The sequence below is a fragment of the Muscardinus avellanarius genome, assembly GCF_963383645.1.
Source record: "Muscardinus avellanarius genome assembly, chromosome: 2".
NCBI lineage: Eukaryota > Metazoa > Chordata > Mammalia > Rodentia > Gliridae > Muscardinus > Muscardinus avellanarius.
In genome coordinates, this window is record NC_137787.1 from 163,206,442 (window position 1) to 163,228,245 (window position 21,804).

Genomic DNA, 21,804 nt, shown 5'->3' on the forward strand with positions numbered 1-21,804 from the left:
GTTTTACTGACCATTGTTATGTGAAACATGAGTCTCCTCTCAGTGAATAATGCTTTTTCTGTTCATAATAACATATATATATTTGCTTGTTTTGATCTTTTGTAGAACTACTCTTTTATTATTGTTTCTTATTTAGATTTCAGAAATAACAGCTTTGACAACCTTAGAACATTACTATTGAAGGATTCTAATGCTGCAGAGCAATTTGAAGGACAGTATTTTTCTTTCATGACTAACAGTTTAAAAGAAATTTTTTTTAAAGTAACATTCAAAAGCTGGGCGTGGTGGCACATGCTTGTAATCCTAGCATTTGGGAGGCTGAGACCAGAGGATGACAACTCCCAGACAGCCTCAGCTACTTAATGAGGCCCCTTGCAATTTAGTGAAACCCTGTTTCAAAAATAAAGAATAAATTAAAAAAAAATACAGCAGGAGGTATAGTTTGTGGTCGAATCCCCCTGGGTTTCATTCCCAGACTTCCAAAAAAAAAAAAAAAAGTAACATTCACAAAATGCATTGCTTTGGGCAGTTTATTTCTGTTTAACTTTTTGTGTCCCTTTGTGTCCCTTGAAAATTATTAGCTTTGTTCGATTATTTTATGGTAAATAATTTGGTAGAAGAAACTGAATGTGGATAAAATGTTTGGTATCTACATTTTTAACCACCTGCCAAGAGTGGTTAAAATCTCTAGATTTTATTTACTTGTAAATTTGCTAGGATTGGTTAGGATTTAGGTGAAATATTTCATTTTTTGTGACAAAAGGCAAATGTTTGCAGTGGAATTTCTCTCAATTAGTGTAGTACTATAGTAGTTAAAATTATATCAGTAAGAGTATTAAAGTGTTTGACTTCTCTATTATCTGCAACTGATAATTGCTCTTTATATATATATTTTACTAGGCAATTCTAAGACACTGTAGAGTTCTAAGAGATGCTAGATTTTTTTAAGCATTGGTCTATCTTAAATCTTTTATCTGCACAATTTAGTAATAAATTCTCTAATTTGATAAGCATTTAAGTGAAAAAGTCTTTGATATTATTCAAACATTGTGGCATGTACCTTGAAGATTATAAATAAATGTGTATAACTACCTGAATAAAAAATGTTCTCTCTCAATAACATTATGTGGGGTTTTATGAATATAAAATACTAAAATAATTAAAATCTTTAGCAAAACATTTGTCCCAATACATATGGGTATTTTAATTTATTTTAATTTCCTTTTTATTTCTAGACATTTTACTAATAAACTAATTGCATCATTTATTCAGGTGCATATGCTTGTGTGCGTGTGTGTGTGTGTGTGTGTGTGTGTGAGCAATCAGAAAAGATTTTGAATCACCTAAGTACATATTAAAAATTGCAATTTTATACATAACAGAACTATTAGTAAGAAATATTCTTGGTGTCATATTCTCCTACTAAGCCATTAAGAAGAAATTCATGTGCATACTACTTTACAGCAAGCTCCTTTTCTTTAATGCTTCATTTTAAACAGTGTTTTAAATAAAGAAAGTAAATTTCTAAGACTCTAGTCCACTGTTTGCTAACCAATCATTGTTGCCACCGTTGCCTTTAATTTCTTTGCTGTGATTTAGCCTCCATGTTTGGCAATTTTCTATTCTTGAAATATTTGAAAGCTTGAATTCAATACACTCACCTTTTGTATAAATGGGTACATTTAAATTCCATGAGAACATTTTCTCATAGTACTTGTAGCCCACATTACACTTTCTACTAGATAATGACATATTTCTTCCAACAATTTGCACCTATCACACAGTGGCCTTGATGCTTTATAGACTTCTAGCCATCCTGTAATATTTTAAAATTGCATTCAGTGCCAGGTGTAGTGACGCACGCTTGTAATCCCCGCTCTTGGGAGGCTGAGACAGGAGGATCGCACAGGTTCGAAGCCAGCCTCAGCTACTTAGTGAAGCTCTCAGCAACTTAGTGAGACCCTGTTTCCAAATAAAATATAAAATAGGTCTGGGAGTATAGCCCAGAGGTAGAAAGCCTCTGAATTCCACCCGCAGTACCACCAAAAATAAAAAAAATAAATAAAAATAAAATAAAATAAAATTGCATCCAATTACTTTTCAGTAATGTACCTTTTTTGGTGTGTGAGTCAGGACAATGGCGTGTAGTCTATTAAATACTTTTCAACTATGAAATGACATGAAATTATTTGTAAATTATAGATATGTGCTAATTTGCTAAAAATATACTGAAGATATAATGGTTTGGAAAATTTGCATTCCTTTTTATTTAATAATCCAGAGTAGAGAATAGCAAGTTTTCATGTAATGCCCATATGTTCTCTATTAGATACTAAACTCTGATGTTGTAGCATGAAAGTAGAAGTAGACGATAACTAAATGAGTGAGCATGGCACTATTCCAATTGCACTTTATTTACAAAAACAAGCAGAAGGCATAGTTATATAAGCTGTAGTTGGCTGACTCAAAATAGTGGAAAGCAGAACTGGCAGGGCAGATCCTATTATGGTCAACACAAGATTACTGCGATTCCTCAAGATACCACCAACCCCATCAAATCACCCAAGTATTCATCCATACCAGGAAATGGAGGACTAGGAAGTCTAGAGCAATAGATTATGGGGATGGCCAGACAATGCTCTCTACTCTCTTAGAGCTCTTCATATTTAGTGAGGGATCCAGTTGAATGAAATTCTCACTGGGATTTCCTGAGCATAAGAAAAGATCCAGGATTTTGTGAGGATGATATCAGAGTCAGCCTCATTCTATATCTCCCCACCTTGAGCTCACTCATTCTTAAGGAAGACTTCAGTGTCACCATTAGTTACTGCATATAGGTGGGAAGATGGCATATCTGCACAAACCAAGTCCTCTGCCTTTGCTCAAGAATGCTGTTCTTTGAAAAACAATTAATGCAATGGAGTGACATTGATTGCTTCAACTCAGTATTCTGCATTGGAACAACTGTTTCATAAATTTTAAAAACATGAAGCACATGTCTGCCAGGCACTCCCAAAAGCCATAAAATAATGCTGGTCAGGGATTTTGAAAACTATAAAATGGCATAAAACACCTGTAAACTTTATGGAATATAGGAGAATACAAAGGAAAGACTACATATTCAAGTACATGTGGTTAAAGTTTTATATGCAGATGTTCCTCAACTCATGATAGGATGATGTTCTAATTAATTCATCCTATCTTGAAAACTATTAGGTAAAAAACATCTTACAGAATGTTCTAGCTCAGTTTGGACTATGCTAAATATTTTCAGAACACGTACATTATCCTGCACTTGAGCAAACTCTTCTAGCACAAAGCCTATTTTATAATAATATAAATTTTATATTATTTTTAAGATTTAGAATAAAATGTCAACTATATAATACAATATGTTAAATACCTATATCTCCCAAATGCTTATGACACAGTATACAACAGAATATCAATTGTTTACCTCTCTAATATAGTTTCTGACTGGGAGATACCCCTCACTGAAACTGCCTGACATCATACAATGATATTATATACATGTCACTAGCTCAGAAAAAGGCCAAAATTTGGAATTAGATATACCTAGAATTTTGCATTTCACTCAAACTACGCTAAGGTAAAAAAAAAGTCATAACTCAAATTATAATGAGACTCATCTGTACACGGTTAATTGTTAATTAAAATGTGTTACATCGCCCTAACCTAAAAAAATCTGCCACTTTACAATAAAATTTTAAAACATGCAAATTTTTAACTATTGTAAGTTTTAATGTCATCTAATTTTTTTTTTTTTTTTTTGGTGGTACTGGGGGTGGAACCCAGAGGCTTTCTACCTCCGGGCTATACTCCCAGACCTTTTTTATATTTTATTTGGAAACAGGGTCTCACTAAGTTGCTGAGAGCCTCACTAAGTAGCTGAGGCTGGCCTTGAACCCGTGCGATCCTCCTGTCTCAGCCTCCCAAGCGCGGGGATTACAAGCGTGCGCCACCACGCCCGGCTTCATCTAATTATTAAAATACAACTAATAATATAAATATTATTGCAATATCTTGGTGTTCTTCCAATGGATGATTGATGTTTGAATAAAAAAGAAGATATCATAAATTGTGCTCTGTTGGCAGTTTGCTTTGTTAAACAATTATTCTTGAATCACTTTGTGTTTTTTTTTTTTACTAAAATCATTTGACAAAAGTGACTGCTGAGCCAGTAGCAAGTAGAATTATTAATATAATTTGGACAGAAATATCTATATTCATAAAGAAGCCATGTATTCACCACAACATTTTATATTTTGTGTAGCCATTGCAGAAAATTAAAAAATATTTAAAATCTGTCAAATAAATTAAAATTACTTATAAATTTTGTTCTAATTTTAAAGTGAAAGTCCAGAAGTTTTCTTTACTACTTATTTTTCTTTCAAAATATTCACTGCTTGAAGTGAATTGGGGGGTAAACTCTGCAAGAGCATTTACATTACATGTACAACATCCTGGGTTCTATCCCCAGCATCACAATACAAAATAAAGAAAAAAATCATGGCTAATCTTCAATCAAGGTTATATTTTGAACTATTGATTGATCCTATAATGTCCATAAAATTTAATTTGAAATTTATTTTCATATGAATCCTTTCAGCTACACATTTTATTTCTCTATTCTACATTATCTCTATTTATTGTCCTCTTATTTTTGTTGAGTGTGCCCCATACTTCCTTTTGGTTTATATAAAACAAATTTTCTACATTATAATATAATGTTTAAAAGTAAAATGGTCAAGTATATGTGTGTTAAGCTTTCATAGTAATGTCATTGAGATTTAGCAGTTCATGTTAAATAATTATAAGGAAAATTAATTCCAGAATTAAATTTTGTATTTGTAATTGGTTAAAACATCTTCTCCATGTAACATAATTTTGTTATAGTGTTGACATTTTTCATATTATGAAAAGTTTGAAGTAGTCTAAGCTGAACATAATTATTTTAATAGGACTTAGTCACATTCACAATATCTATTCTCAAATATTGTTAATGTCAAATAATGCAGAACATCAGCAAGATATTTTATTTGACATGGATCAAAAAAGTCTAATATTTACTCTTTTATTTCTTCCAATGCCACTGACCAACATATTTGAAATCATATCTCATAACAGAAAAATAAAGCTATATACTTTATGTTGCTACTGTCCATCAAATTGTCAATTAAAAAGAAGCATCATTAGCAGGCGAGTCCTCAGCAATTTAGCAAAACCCTGTTTCAAATTTAAGAAAAAAATTAAGAGCTGGGCTTGGTGGCACACACTTATAATCCTAGCATTTGGTAGGCTGAGACAGGAGGATCCGAGTTTGTGAATAGCCTTACCTACTTAGGACCTTTGCAACTTAGTGAGACCCTGTTTCAAAATAAAGAATAAACAATAGGGATGGGGGTGTAGCTCAAAGGTAAGATGCTCTTGGGTTTCATCCCCAGTACCCTCCAACCAAAAAAAAAAAAAAAAAATTAAAAAGGTCTGGGCATGTAGCTCAGAGATTGAATGTCCCTAGGTTCAATCCTTAGTATAAAAAAGAAAATCATTATCACATGTTACAGCTCTTATGTCTCATATATAGATTAATATGTCTACTTACCTCTCTAATTTCTATCTATATTTTATGTATCAATATTTACAATAAATATAAATTCCTTAATATGACAAAAAAAATCACAACTACCTACCACATGAAATCATTGTAAATACTATTCTTGTGTGTGTGTGTGTGTGTGTGTGTGTGTGTGTGTGTGTGTGTGTGTGTGTGGTACTGGGGATGGAACTCAGGAGCATCCTACATCTAAGCCACACCCACAGCCCAATTTTTTTTTTGTCTTTTATTTTTTTTGAAACAGGGCATCACTGAGTTGCAAAGGGTCTCACTAAGTAGCTGAGGCTGTCCTCTAACCATGATATTCCAGTCTCAGCCTCCCAAATGCTGGAGCTACAATCATGCATCACCATGCCCAGCTCCTTATTTTTAACTACTTTCAGAATTATGAAGTAAACATAAAAATAAAAAAACTGAAAATCATGGGAGATTCTATAGAATTATATTTATCTTAAAGGACAGGACTATAATATTATTTTTTTACCTTTTTGGTACCAGGACCAATGTTATTTTGACACAATGCTACCTATGAAACTTCACAACAATCAGGTTCATTTATGTTTTATTTATTTATGTATTTATTTTTGTGGTACTGGGAATGGAACCCAGGGGAATTCTACCTCCAAGCTACATCCTCAGCACTACATTTATTCTTTATTTTGAAAGAGTCTTACTGAGTTGCAAAGGGCTTCACTAAGTAGTCATTGAGGCTATCCTCAAACTGCGATCCTCCTATCTCCGCTTCACAAATGCTGGGATTACAAGCATGTGCCACCACACCCGACTCAGGTACAGTTTTCTAAGAACAGAAACCTGAGTTATAATGGTATCCATGCATTTTTTAGGAGTGTGTGTGGGGGGGATTTTTTTTGAGAGAGAGAGAAACATTACAGGCAACATTCTCTCATGACTAAGCCTGAGGTAGAGTGAACTAAGAGTTTAGTTGTATCTTCATAGTGCTTTTGTAACCAATCCTGGTACTTGCTCCAATTTGCCAAATCAAATAATTGGTACAAGCATTTGGGAAGAAGAAAAAACAAATTTATTGATTTTCTAGCAAATCAGAGAAACGAGCCAGCTTAAGCGTTTAGGAACAAGCCGTATATACAAAGTAAAAGGTCTTCATTCCTTTGGTGTAAAGTTATAATATTATTAAGGGGCAAAGGAGATGAGGAGGAAATTATTTTCTGTTTATTTTTTGTTTGTTTGTTTTTGGTACTAGGGATTGAACCCAGGGGCAGTCTACCTCTGAGCTATACCTCCAGCCAGATTTTTTTTTTTTTTGGAAACAGAGTCTAAGTTGCTGAGGTTTTCACTAAGGTGGTCTCTAGCACTAGCTGAAGACCTTTACGTGTGCTCAAGAGAAATATTTAAATAAATATTTGAGTAAATATGATTACAAATAGAATGCTTGAACCCTGAAAATCTCTCTGTAAAGGCAATTGTTTTATTTTTTTAATAAGTCTTAACTAGAATGTGATGCACATCACAGGCAATCTTCTAAAAGATTACAAAGGGAGAAGGAAAGCTTATCCTCCTTTGGTTATAAAAGTAAGCACATAAATCTTATATATTCTTATCTTGTTCCTGTTTTTAGGGGGAATTCTTGAATTTTTTCCTCATTTATATTAATATAATGTTGGTTCTGGGCTTATTGTAGATTGCCTATATAATGTGAGGTATGTTCCTTCTATTCTGTTTCTCTGCAGTGCTTTTATCTTAAATGAATGTTGGATTTTACCAAATGCTTTATCAGCAATCTATTGAAATGATTGTGTCATTTTTGTCTTTGGTTCTATTTATATGATGAATTACACGAACTGATTTTTTATGTTGAACCAGCCTTGCACCCCTAGGATGAACCCTACCTAGTCATGGTGTATGATTTTATTGACGTGATTTTGAATGCGTGTTGCTAGTATTTTGTTTAGCAATTTTGCATCCAAGTTTATCAGATATATAGGCCTATAGTTTTTCTTCCTTGAGTTGTCTCTATTTGGTTTTGGTATTAATGTGATGTTGGCTTAACAGAATGTATTTGGGAGAGTCCTGTTTTTTCCTATTTCATAAAATAGATTGAGAAGTATTAGGATTAGCTCTACTATAAAGGTTTTTATAAAATTCGCTTAGTAAAACATCTTTGCCTTGACTTTTCTTTGATGGTAAGCTCTTTATTACTGTTTCAATCTCTTTGATTGCTATTGGTTGGTTTAAATTTTCTATATCTTCTTGACTCAGTTTAGGCAGGTTGTATTTATTTAGAAAGTTGTCAATTTCTGCCAGATTTTCTATTTTGTTGGAGTATGGTTTTTTAAAGTAGTTCTGATAATCCTCTGGATTTCTACACTTTCAGTAGTGATATCTCCTTTTTTATCTTTTATCTTCATAATTTGGGTTGATTCTTTTCTTATTAGGTTGGCTAGTGGTTTATCTATTTTATTAATTTTTTTGAGAAAACAGCTTTTGTTTTTGTTGATTTTCTGTATTTTTTTAACTACCCAAAGATTTTACCTAACTCTTACTAGAATGGCAATCATTCAAAACACAAACAACAACAAAATGTGGAGAAATAGAAACTCTACTACACTGTTGGTGGGATTGCAAATTAGTGCAACCACTTTGGAAAACAGTATGGAGGATCCTCAGAAGAATGGGAATGAACTAACCATTTGATCCAGCAATATCACTTGTGGGTATCTACCCAAAATAAACGAAATCAAACTACCAAACTAATGCATGTATATCTATGTTCATAGCTGCACAATTCACCATTGCCAAACTATGGAACCAGCCAATATTTCCATCAACAGCTGAATGGGATTACAAAACTGTGTGATAAATACAAAATGAAATTTTACTCAGCCATAAAAAAAACACAACTACATCAGTTACAGAGAAATGTATGAAACTGGAGGACATTATGCTAAGTAAGATTAGTCAGTCACAAAAAAAAAATAATTGGATGCTTTCCTTAATATGCAAATGCTAAGGAGAAGTGGGTAATAGGAGGTACTCTAGATAAAGAAGGAGATTCTATAGATGAGCAAACAAGGCAGCCTACCTGAGGCCATGGGAGGGGAAAAGAGGGAAACTCTCTAAAGCACATGATGTACTTAAACAAACATATCAATGTCAGTCACTAACCAAAACATAGGAAGGAGGGATGGGGAGAGAATGGGGTGGGAATTGGGTAAGGTATGTTTTTATCATCTTTTATTCTATTAAGATGTATGATTATAATGCACCAATAAAAAATTTAAAAAGAAAAATCTATATAGAAAGACTTTTAAACAAATTATTTATTATAAAATTTAAATGTTATCTATTTTTCAATAAATGTTAGTAGTTGTATCTTACTATTTCTAGCTAATTTGAAATTTTATTACAATAAAACTATTAATAATAAAAAACCTTTTACATACACATTATCAAGATAAACTCTAGTCTTCCAGTGAGAAGCTTTATCAGCACGATTTGTCCCACAAAGTTCAACTTAGCTTCCCCAGTCATTAGTATCCTCCTATGGTAGTTAGTTGACTTTATGCAGAGAAAAACAAATGATCATATCTTGATAACAAGATGTACCTTTGCGACTTAGAGCAAGGCTCCCATTGATGTTAGGCTCCTCCCTACCCCAACACAAAGACTGGAAAGTAGGACACTGTCTTTCTTGATGTTTACAGTTCAAAGAGATGCTTTCTGAGTCTCTCAATCTTAGACATTTCAAATGGAATTATATATATTTTGAAGAGAGAAGAAAATACTTAAACAATCAAAAGCTTTCTAAAGTAAATACTTAAGAAAAATGATGAAAAAATCTCTTCTATTGTTTTATTTTTTTCAACGTTTAAAATGTATTCATTTTCTTTGTGCATTTTGTTTGTATACTTTTTTATTATTAAATTTACTATTATATATCATAGTGAGATTTAATGTGATACAAACATACCCTCACACAACTCTTGGTACACTTCCCTCCACATTTCATTATTTGTTCACCTATTTTTAAATTGATAGATCAAATTTGCTGTCTAGAACATGTTGTTTTAAGTATATATATACATATATATATATATATATATATATATATATATATATATATATATGCATTGTGGAATGAATAACATATGTATTGCCTAACATAATTATCTTTTTTTGATGAGAAAACTTTACTCCCATTCTCTTGCTACCTTTAAAATGTAAAAATTCAATTGCTTAATGAGTTTGTGTGCAGCATGGCAACTCTAGTTAGCAATATGTTGTCTTCCATTAATTTTAATGGGGATATGTCAGGCTCTTATTTTAAATCTTTATCTTTACAATCTTTAGTTTGTGGCTATAAATTTCTTGTCCTCCTAAAGTTTTTTGAATTGCTTTATATATAATAAAATAAAAAATGTGGGCTTAATTTTACAAAAGTGGACTTTTGCTTGTAAATATTCTAATAATCATATATCATGTTATTTCTCTTCATAGTAACTGAAGCTAATCTATTTCTAGAGATGAGAGCAATAAAGATTAACAATATTTAGATTATTAATTGGTTCCCCCAGTATACAACCAATAATTTAATATTTGAACTGGTAGTGAAACTAGCCCCATTTGAAATGATCTTGTATTATATTTGTTGCTTTAGAACTTTAATTGACTGTAGACTACTAAGGAAATTAAGCTATGCTAAGGCTTTCCTATCTGATCTCTCTCTCTCTCTCTCTCTCTCTCTCTCTCTCTCTCTCTCTCTCTCTCTTTCTTACATTCACATGTGCACACACACACACACACACACACACACTGAATGCACACTGTTATTTGGCCCATGAAGCATCTATTCTCATTAAGCTAAATGGATACCAAGTATATCAACTTAATTCAATCTTCATCCCTGCCTGTTTATGTTCAGTATAAATAGCACTATAATCAAAATACCTTATAATATGATAGATGAAAAAATTACACTAAAAAAGCTACAACAACTGGAATTTTTCTTTTGAAGTCTTGAATCTTGACAAGGACATAGAATGTATATAAAAACTTAAATTAAAAGAAGCTTAAGTACATAAATATTTGTCTTTCAAATGAAAAATATTCAGAGGTAGGAGACTAGGTCCAGTATGGTAGCTCCATAAATTATTTTATTTCTCTCTGCTGTTTGCCTCAAACTATACTCTCCATAATGAGAGTTGGTTCAGAATGAGGGACGGAGCTCTTTTATTCCCATTTGCCTTCTGTACAAAAGGACAGAAAACAAAATACAGAACAACAAATGACTGAGACAGTGCCCTTTAAGTAGTTTTCCAATATTTTTATTGCATTTCCACTGTTAGGTAGTTAGCTAAAATATAATTATATGGTTACAATGAGTACAAGAAATGGTTGGGAATGTTTAATTTTTTGTAGTGGAAGAAATTTATAGCAAAATAATAAGAGTGTTACTAAAAATAAAAAAACTACTTGTTATGAAACTAGAAGGTCATAAAACACAATAGTTGGAAATAATCATCACACTTTGCTTAAACTGTTAAATGGTTCTTATCATTAAGCGCAGAACCTTGAATTGTTTATTTTCTGTCTTATTTTTCATGTTGAATAATTACTATGAACCACTCAATATATTTCTAATAAATTTATTTCCCTCTGAAAATAAATTACAAACTATGTCTAACCCAAAACACCTGAGGGGCCTATATTAACTTGAAGAAATTCCTTCCCTCCATCCTGATGGTAGGTACATTTTGTGTGTAGACATGTGCAGTCTTGAAATATACCCAAATGTTGTATAGTGGTCAGATGCAATAGAAAAATAATCCTAGATTTATAATAATCATCAGTCACAGACAGATTTGAATTTTAGATATTAGCATTCATTTAATAATATTGCTGACCTATCAGTTACCACTAACTGAACTTTTGTGAAGTAGAGTATTAGGAACTTATGGAATAAATATGATTTCAAATAAAATCTTTAAAGAACTATCAAATTATTTTTAGATTAATTCTTAAAATAATAATAGAAACCTTTTCAGTTCTTAAATATTTTGTATAAATTTTGAAAGTTATTGTTTAAAAGTTGATATAGAAGAATCAATATTTGATGAATAGTAGAGAAACATAAATTCTATCAGTAATGACTCAATTCTTGGACTTCAATTTTATCATCTTAAAAAAAAGAGGTGAAGTGCTAGAGGGAATGTTATAAAAATTGCACTGCCTTCTAGGGATACTTTTAAGCTGTAAACTATGTGATTGCCTATTGAAGCCCCTGGCCATAGGCAATGTCAGAAGAATATAAAAACATCCCTTTCAAGAGAACTTACTGGTGCTCCTTAACAAGCCAGTTCATATATATTATATATATATATATACATATAGTATATATATAGTATATCAAAGTTTCTAATTTGTATTTAAAATGTCTCAATAGTATGTATGTTAAAATTACAAATTTCTAAGAAATAACAACCTAATGCTTCTATGCAGCAAAGATTATTTTATACACACCCATAGTTAAAAACAAAAATGTCACCATAATAATTTTTGCATATTCACAGATTGTTTCATCAGCTTTTCCACACTTACTAATGTCACATTTGCATCCAGAGCTGTGAATACCGAGAACTTGCTATATGTGACTATTTTTTCTGGTTACTTTAATAGACAATATAAATGAGAAAACATTGACCTTGTTGTCTACATGCTATTGCAGTACCTAAATTTGATGACAAAGTGTAAAGTCTATAATAGTTTTAAAAATAAAACATTAAACAGAGTATGATTATTTTGCTGTTTAAAATGTTTATGCATTCTATACAACATAAAATTGAGTAACAGCTTTTAGTAGCAAAAATAAAGATATCAGAAAGGAAATGCTTGTAATGTATTGCAGATATATATATGCATTTTATGCAATAATTATTATTTGGTAAATCCAAGAAAAATTTAGGAGTGTGAAAGAAGGAAAATTATCAACATTATTAGAAAAACAACCAAGAAATTTTAAAAATGTATGCATATACTTTGATTTTAATCATGCTTAAGTAGACAAAACTGCATGTTTTACATGGAATTTTCTTTCATGACTGTTTAAATTTTTACTTACTAAACTTAAAAATATTTGTATGTGTGAAGAGCCCCACCCATTGCCTGCTAGCTCGAAGACCTAAAAATAGCGCCGAGCGGAAGCTCTGTGAGGCCCATTAAGCAGTAAACAACTTTCAGGAAGTCCGGTAACCGGAGCATGGGGCGCACGGGAACACAACATACCACTGTTTGTAACAAATGAGCTAATTTTGCATGGAGCGAGTGATCTGAGTGCTGATTGGCTGCTTGGGATATATAAGCGGGGAGCGGGGAGCGGAGAGGAGAAGAGTATGTAAGAGCCTGGGATAATAAAGAGTCCGAAGAAGATCGTCTCCGGTGTCGTGCTTGAAAGCGGCATGTATGCAGAATGAATTCCTCTATCATGTTTTTCTGAAAACCCAGGGGCATTTGACCTCTGAGGTACACCCCCTGCCCTATTTTTTATTCTTTTATTTTGAAACCGGCTTTCACTGAGTTGCAGAGGGCCTCACTAAGTAGCTGAGGCTGTCTGCGAAGCGCGATCCTCCGGTCTCAGCCTCCCGAATGCTGGGATTACAAGTGTGTGCCACCATGCCTGGCTATTCTATCTTTTAAAAATAAATCTGTACATTTGAAGAAATATTGGCATTATGTCACCACATAATCTTTGTGTCTAAATATACATACTATAGGAACTCTCTTTGAGGAAAAAACTTATACTAAATAGATTTAGAGAGGCCTGATTTAAAAGAGAAAACTAGGCCTACTAAAGTAATATCAGACTTTTTTTGGACACAATTGTCTGTGGCCCTGAGTATTCTACTAAAAATTGTAACAAATAATCTCTAAGTTTTTACCCATTATAAAATTGGCAGCATTTATCTCTGAATATAGACGGGTTAAGGATTCAGAAATTGAACACTGGTCACAATTGGAGTTGAGAACCATTGTAACATATTTAAAAAACTGCCACTCTATCCAGAAGAACAAAGAAACCCTGAAAGTCAGTGCCTTAACCCATGCTTGGTAGACATCAATGATTTTCAGAAATAGGGGACATTGTAAAAATAATTTTCACAATGCAGATGTGCAAATAGAAGTTTTTCCCACTTGCCTAATAAGTGAACACTTTATCCCATATTCTTTATTCAGAAAAGACATTTTTTTGAGATAGAATAGGGTCTATTTGAACAATAGCAGACAAAAAAGAAGAAAGAATATAAATACATCTCAGTAGATGAAAAAAAAAAAAAAAACTTGAGAAGACCTAACTCCCATTAGAAACACTCCCAGGAAACTTGGAACAGAAGGGAAATTCCTCAAACTCATAAGGCACATCAATGAAAAAGTAATGCTCACATTATATTTAATAGGATGTCTGTATTATGTGTCTTTGCTAATATTTCACTATTTTTTTCTGGAACTTTTATTCTATAGACCATCAACTTTCTCATACAACTATACTCATAGCTTTTAAAAATGTTCACAGAATAAGCAGGAAAATGTTTAGCACACACATCCTATGTACCATTGTTTTATGAGACCTCACATATTTTATAATATCTTTAACTTGATTCAATAATTATTCATCAATGAATAAAATTCTCATGTCTCTAATTGTATTTTTTATTCTGGGGTACAACACAGAAATCTGGGCATATTGCACATTCTGAAATACACACCAGCTCCCAATCTCTGTTTTTTAATGTACTTTTGTTTGTGCATTATAATTAAACATTATAGTGAGGTTCAGTAAGATACAAGTATACAGGCACTCAGTACTTGCTATGATTTCTTCTGCATCACACCCCACTTTTGCCCTCCCTATACATGTTGAGATTGGTAGTCATACTTTCATCTGTAGACATAGCATTATTTGAGCTGTTTATGTTATCAAGTCTTCTTTATCTCTTTCCCAGTCCTCCCCCAATTCCCTTCTATTATTTTAGAGGTCTTTCTCTTTATTATTTTTTTTCTGCAATACTGGGGATAGAAACCCAGGGGCATTCTACCTCTGGGAACAACCGGGTTCGGTGGCACAGGCTTGTAATCCCCGCTCTTGGGAGGCGGAGACAGGAGGATGGCGCAGGTTTGAAGCCAGCCTCGCTGGCTTAAGAGACCCTGTTTCTAAATAAAAAAAATATAAAATAGGTCTGGGAGTGTAGCCTGAAGGTAGAAGGGTTTCCAACAACCACAGTACCAACAAAAAATAAATAAAATAAAATAAAATAAATAAATAAATGTAAAAAATGGGAACAAACCTAACATATGATCCAGCAATATCACTTCAGGGTATCTACCAGATCAAATGGAAGCCAAACTACCAAACAATTCATGTGTATCTATATTCATAGCCACACAATTCACACTTGTCAAATTATGGAACCAGTCAAGATATCCATCAACTAATGAATGTATTACAAAACTATGGGATATATATGTAACTGAAATTTACTCAGCCATAAAGAAGAACAAAATTTTGTCATTTTTAGAAAAAATTGGCTAGAAGTAGAGAACGTTATGCTAAATGAGATTAATCAGTCACAAAGGGTAGGAAAAACTCTAGACAAAGAAGAAGAAACTATAGATGAGCAAATAAGGTAACCTAACTGAGAGATATTAAAGGGAGAAAGAAAGAAATTCTTTAATGTACATGATGTACATTCACAAACATATCAAAGCCAATCACTAAGCAAACAGAAAGAGGTAAGGTAATCGGGTGGAAAATGGGGAAGGGCTAAATTAGTGATGTGTGAATGTATGCCTCTACCATCTTCTATTCCATTAAAATGTATGACTACACCAATAAAAATAAATAAATAAATAAATAAATAAATAAATAAATAAATAAATAAATGAAAGGTCTCATGAGGTGGGTCTGATTTCTCTCTCTTAACATTGCACACCATTCTGGTGGGGCATGGTTGCACACTTACTTGGTACTTTGGAGGCCAAGGCAGGAGGATTGGAGGTGTGAGGGCAACCTCCAGAATTTAGTGAGAACTTGAGCAACTTAGCAAGATCCTGTTTTAAAATGCTTCTTGGTTCAATCACTTGTACCAAAAAAAAAAAAAATTCTAAGTCTTAATGTAATTAAAATAAACTGACAGTCTTTAAAACAGAGTTATCATAGACCATTATATATAGGAAAGAAGGGAGTTGATCAAAGATGAGAGAGACAGGGAAAAATAGAATCATTACTGCATGGAAGTCCAGTACATCAAAACATTGCTGGTATCAGGTCACTAAAGAGTATAATCTAGAAAAAAAACGTTGTAAAATTAAAGCAAATGTAACAATGTAATACATCAGCTATTTTAAATCTGTATATTAATGCTAATTCTTAAAAATACATATTTATAAAATATTTTCAACCAAATATTAATAATAAAGCTAATAAATATTTTGTTAGCTTCTTTAATAATTTTACTTGGGAATGTGTTTAGGTTTGCAAATACATTTAATGAAGGCAAGCCATGAAAAAGGATTTTGCTCTGGATTTCCATATTCCTCAGGTTTTAGGTTAAATCATTACATCAATTAGATGATTGAACAATAAGTTTGTTTACAAAGAATTTATTTCTTGACATAGTATTTTATTTAAAAACAAAATCATCGCATTTGTAGGAATATAAAAAAGTACACTTCTGTTCTATATTCTGTTGGAATAAAGAAGATGAAAAATATCAGACGAGGACAGTAGTTCTTTTAAGTTAAAGGTCACAATTTATTCAATAGACAAGGGAATTTCTTCTTCCTCAAAATTCGTTTTTTAAGCTTAGAGAGCATGAAGAACTATGATTCATGTTGCTACGGTAGACTGGCTTGTGATGTGTCTGAATTCCAACAATATATGGTAAAACTAATCCAGTAAGTAAGTTCAAACCTTGAAGTCAAACCAAAAACAGCTGTCATTTGGGGGGAAAATTCAAATCTGAGAAAAATAAAAATCACCTCTACATAAGTAAACAAACAATGAATGCATCAGCCTTCACTGAAATTAGTATATGCTACTCTTTCCTCCTAATTTGTAGGGAAGATGTTTCTGAACTTAGTCATATATTTAAGTGATGGATTTTCAAGTCAATATCAATCAGCTTGACTTTTGATACCAAGGATATTACTTTCACTTCAGTAAATCCACAAAGTCCAAATGGAGTAAAAATAAAACAGCTAGTTTTGGTATAGATTTTTAAGACTTTAAAATATTAAAAGGAGAAAAGACCAAAGAAAAGATCTATAAAACTCACTGCAAATTTTATATCATTTGTATCATATTTAAATACTTTCTCTAAAAAACGGATTTTTGTTTTATCTTAAATATTAAGTATATAACTTCTGTTACATTATACAATGTCCAAATAAGGGGACTGAACCATATCTCAATGAAACCTTGATGACATATTATTCCAAGACCTTTCCATCCATTTCCTCATGATCCATCCTGTTCATTTTATGATAGGACTTTTAGAGTACTTGCTTTGGTCATTGCAGCCATTATATTAAGCATTCCAATATTTAGGGGAAGAAAAAAATTCTCTTCAGCTGGGCTTCCTGGCATATACACATGCCTGTAGTCTAAGAAGTTGTGAGGCTGAGACAGGTGAACTGCAAGTTTGAAGCCAGGCCCAGGTACTTAGTAAAAATCTTATTTCAAGATAAAACATAAAATAAGACTAGGGGTATAGCTCAAAGGTGGAATGACACTGATTCAGTCCCCAGAAACACACACACACACACACACACACACACACACACACACACACACACACACAGTTTTCCCCATTCTGCTCTTATAGAAGTGCAAAAATCTCTTCCCAGAATTTCTCGCAAACCAACAAAATCTCTTCTAAGTTATTGTTCATTTCTGAGGCAAACACTAGGTAGAATATTCACATTTCCATCAGACCAGTGCTTCTTCACTGGTGGTGGTTTTTGTCCTTGACAGAATATCTAGCAATATATAAAGATTTTTTTTATTGTCTTAATTAGGACAGCACTACTACTGTCATCTGAAAAATACAGGCCAGCCTCTCCATGACTAAGAACCACCATTCCAATATGCCAAGGCTAGAAACCTTGCTTTAGAACAGTCATGATCACCCCTTAAGCTATGTTGACAACAGCTTTCAACAAAGCACATGAATGGGTAAATAATCAACACATAAAGAAAATTATAATTATTTTAGAAAGGAAGCTTCAGTAATAATGCCAGGTTGACAAAAATATCTCTGCCTTCACTCATTATTAATTGACAAAATTTTACAGCCTTATTTTACCTTCCACAAGTGATAAGGGTTTCTACCTTCAGGGATCTCATTTTTAATGATGTCTTCCCTCATTATATTTTAGTTATACTTAACTGAGTTCATAATGACCATACCAAAAATGTTCTTGAATATATCTAGAAGGCCATAAAATATGTAATATTCTCTTCCCACATCTAATAAAATTTGGTATATGGGTTAGAAAATATATTAATAACTTTATACTTCATTTATAGCACAATATTTTGGAAAAAAGTGTTTGTGTGGCTGTGAACTTAAAAACTATTCTTTACATAAAGCCTAGAATATGAACTTATTGAGGAGATGGGTTGTTATATTTGTACTACCAATCTTCACAGATGTTTTTCATATAATATATTAAATAATTGATTTTACATGATTAAGTCTTAAGCTATTCTATATTGTTTAAAAATAATTTATAATAGTGATATGGTAATATATCTAGAGCAGAATCATATTAACACATTTTATTAATATAATATATAGTGATGTTTATCATATTAAGTTAAAATAAATTTTCTATAGCTGAGATTTTTGTTTATTTTTAGCTTTTATTAAAGAGAGAATAGCAGTATCAGTTTCTAAAGCCAGAGGGGAACAGTGTATATAATACTCAAGAGTTAATTATTTCTCAGGGAAGATAAGAAATTTTTTCTAGGCTCCATAGCTGGACTAATCAAGACAGGATGTAATCTTAGGTATACTATTTCATAACCTGCTGCTCCAATTTGTTAGTTAGGTCTTTGGAAAACAAGGTAGGCTATAGGAAAATAAGAGAAAGATAGGAGAAGTGTTCATATTTTAAAATTCATATTGCTTGAAGATGAATATGCACAGAGGAATTCCCCTAGTCCTTAACGATGCCAGCGGTAGTAGATTTTGCAGAACTAATGAAACAACTGCAATAAATTATATGCAATATTTCCCACAGAGTCAACTAGAAAATTTAGCAATCATACCTCCCCAGATTACTGTTAAGATATAAAATTATTATTTTTACCTGACAGGTAAATAACCATTTTCATCTAATTAGGCTAGATTAAGAGAAGTGAAATGCTATAAAAATAGTGCTAAAATGGAATGGTGTCTTTCATCAAGAGCAGAATCATGTTAATGTCTTATTCTGTCTAGTTACCATGAAAAATAGGTTGTGGTACATGCATACTTTAATTATTAACAGTGAAATCTGCTGAAATTGAAGTATTGCTCATGGTAAAAGCTATTACTGCTGAAATGACCCATTTAATAGTGACCACAGTATCAAAGTATGGATTTAAGTTGGTAATTAATAACAGTTCATTTCTGAAAATGTTAACACAGGAGTTTGATAAAAGTGCTAATAGTAATCAAATACCACCAGACACTATATTGACACATTAATATATATTATTTATGTTAAATATTTTTCAGGTTTGGACATGAGAAAAAAAGGATTAGAATAAAATATTTTAAGTAACATATAGAGAGTCAATTAGTCAATCTATGAATTATGATTTTGAAGTTTTTATATGTAAAATTTTTGCATAAGAATTTTCTTTTATCATAACTTCCAGAAGTCTTATAAATTGAAGTGGAAAGATTTTAAATGAGACAGATTATACTTCTGAGAAATTTTAGAATAAAATGAGTTTTAGGAGTCTTGTTCATAATATGAATTGTTTATCTTAACAACCAGCTCCCACCTTAATTTATTATTTTTCTGCTCTTAGAATATGAATCCCTATAGAAATATATATCAATTAAATTATGAAACATCACCACATAACTATTATTATTACTACTTGTGGCACTGGGAATTGAACCCAGAGGCATTCTACCTTCAAGCTATACACCTCGCCTGGTTTTATTTGGAAACAGGGCCTAAGTTGTTGCTGAGACTATCCTCAAAATGTGACTCTTCTAGTCTCAGCCTCTCAAGTACTGGGATTACAAGTGTGCACGACCATGTCTAGGTATAAAATAACATTATAAATAATATCACATTAAAATTAATAGACAATCAAATATTAATCATGCCTTTAATAATATAGTTGTTTCCATAATCACCAATATGAGGTTTGGAATGCATTAGTTGATATGGAGATTTACTTACTGAATTGGATTACTTTAGACTGATATTAATTGGAAGGATGTTCTTTGAGCACATTTACTGCTAGTATCATAAACATCCTAGAGAAGAGGAAACAATGTAGGACTTGCAAATTTCTAAAAGTATTTGAAAGTATACTTTCATCTGATATTCTATGTATACAATTTTATTTTGACCAAGGTCAGTTGAAAACTATTTTAACAATAATCATTTATGATCACTTAGTCATTTATATTTAAAGAAAAATGGCAGGTAAATTTTAAGACTATGTAGATGTCAAGTTATAAAATATTTTTTAATATGATTCAAAGATTTTAAGTTTGTATTTAAATATGTATTATAGAAAACATTTCAGAGTATTTTGAAGATAAGTATATGTACAAACATGTACACACATTTTTTTTTTTTTTTTGTGGTACTGGGTTTCCTGGAAGCCCTACTACCTCCAGGCTACGCTCCCAGACATATATATATATATATATATATATATTTTTTTTTTTTTTTTTTTTTTTTATTTGGAAACCGGGTCTCTTAAATCAGCGTGGCTGGCTTCGAACCTGCGCAATCCTCCTGTCTCCGCCTCCCAAGCGCAGGGATTACAAGCGTGCGCCACCACGCCCGGCTACGTACACACAATTTAAAAAAAATATTAAAAGAAGAACTTTCGTTTTATTACTCATATTTAAACTTCTTTAGATGAACTGATGCTGCGGCAGCTACCCTCTAGGATTTAGGTTTTGTTCTTTCAGTGTCTAGATCTTAATTATATATATATTTTTTAAATGTCTCATTCAACCAGCAACTGCAGCATTTGGTCCCTTAGCTTTGAAACTAAAATTTTGTTTTCTCTTGTACTTCACAGATCCACCACATTTGACACAGCTTGGCTTCTCAAGGCGATAAGAATTGTGTTCTAGAAGAGAAGGCAAGACAAGAAAAGGAAAAACGTTCAGCATCTGTTTTCTGCAAGAATTGCAAGAATGAAGCTAGGAGCCTTTTTGAACTAGACATCGTGGTTATATTTTATGTGATTGGTCTTGGGTATCAAATAGCTTTCCACTGAACTTTTGAAGTTTCAGAGCTTATGTTAATCTTTCTATAAAGCTTTTGGTATTTGAAAGTCTTGCCTAATTGTACTGAAGTTTTTCAAGCAAGAGGTATGTGTTCATTTATTATGTTCTTTAATAATTTCCAATGTGTAGTTTTGTCAGTTTGCTTCGGTGCCCATTAATTATCTGACAAACAGAAGTGTGTTACTTACTTCTTAGCTGTCACTCTGCAGTTGGTCAATAAAGTGTTCGTTAAGTCTCTCTAGAAAGTCTTTAATATAACAGAGTATTTAAAGTCAATAATTATTTGTATTTACAAAGTAAGCAAATGAACAATTTAAAGAGAAAAATAATAGCTATTTTTTTTCTTTTTTTCTTTCTTTTTTTTTTTTTTGCAGGTCTGGGGAGGGAACCTGGGGGCACTCAACCTCCGAGCCACACCACCTGACCTATTTTTATTTTTTTTATTATTCTTTATTTTGAAACACCTGTCACTAAGTTGTGGAGGACCTCACTAAGTAGCTGAGGCTGTCTGGGAACCAAGATCCTCTGGTCTCAGCTTCCCGAATGCCTAGATTATACCTACGTGCCACCATGCTCGGCAATAATAGCTATTTCTATAATATAGGAGAATGTATAAATACTAAGAATACTCAGTATATTAGCTTCTGCTATATTTTTAAAATC